General features: G+C 39.3%; 1 non-coding gene across 1 annotated transcript; it reads right to left on the bottom strand.

Moving 5' to 3' along the window:
* Positions 1-279: 279 nt before the first annotated feature.
* Positions 280-410, bottom strand: LOC133045343 (small nucleolar RNA SNORA18). The gene has a single exon (XR_009690216.1). It is a non-coding gene; the product is annotated as a small nucleolar RNA SNORA18 (small nucleolar RNA).
* Positions 411-736: the final 326 nt, after the last annotated feature.

The raw sequence follows: 736 nt of genomic DNA, 5'->3' as shown, positions 1-736 counted from the left end.
GATCTCCAGTGGAATACAGACACACTTCGACATTCCCCATCTGTAATCTTTGGGATCCAATTTCCTCAAGCAATTTACTTTAGGACCATGTTTAGAGTTTGCAGACAGAACTGCCTGGTTCTGAATTTGACACCCTCTAAAAAATGTATTAAGTGCAAATCATATCCACCCCTAAGCTATCATATCCTAGAACAGTACAGATTGTTGGGGTATGTCAACATCTAAGATTAAAAAAAAAAAAAAAAAAGTTTGTTAGGTTTTTCATAGTTTACTTGGCAACTTTGTCTTGTAGTTCTTTCCGACAGATCGAACAGGCAGTTCTATGAGTAAAGGAAACCACACACTTACTCTACGAGGTATTTCCAACGATGTCGGTTTATTGGAAAAGCCCCATCAGGATAGACCTCAACTAGATCTGCAGTTTTCATGTCTGGTACTTCCTCTGTCATTAAGCATACATACATATATTTGTAACTACATACATGTATTTAGGGATATTACTCGTTCCTGTAGGGTAAACCTGCATGTCACACCCATCAGAAGACTGGGGACTTCCGTTGAGTAGGTCAGGCAGAGAACAGTTCTAGAAAGCAAAACCCTGGACCCTTTATTACAATGACAAACAAGCGCACAACTTCCGCAACTGAATTTTTCTCAGTCAGCTCCGGACAAGGCCACCTTCTATCAAGATTGCATCATTTTGATTACACACAATTTTAAACTGCCATGTGATTAT

The sequence above is a fragment of the Dama dama genome, chromosome 23 (genome assembly GCF_033118175.1).
Source record: "Dama dama isolate Ldn47 chromosome 23, ASM3311817v1, whole genome shotgun sequence".
Classification (NCBI taxonomy): Eukaryota; Metazoa; Chordata; class Mammalia; order Artiodactyla; family Cervidae; genus Dama; species Dama dama.
Note: the sequence above shows the minus strand (reverse complement) of the source record. Positions and strands in the feature narration are given on the sequence as shown.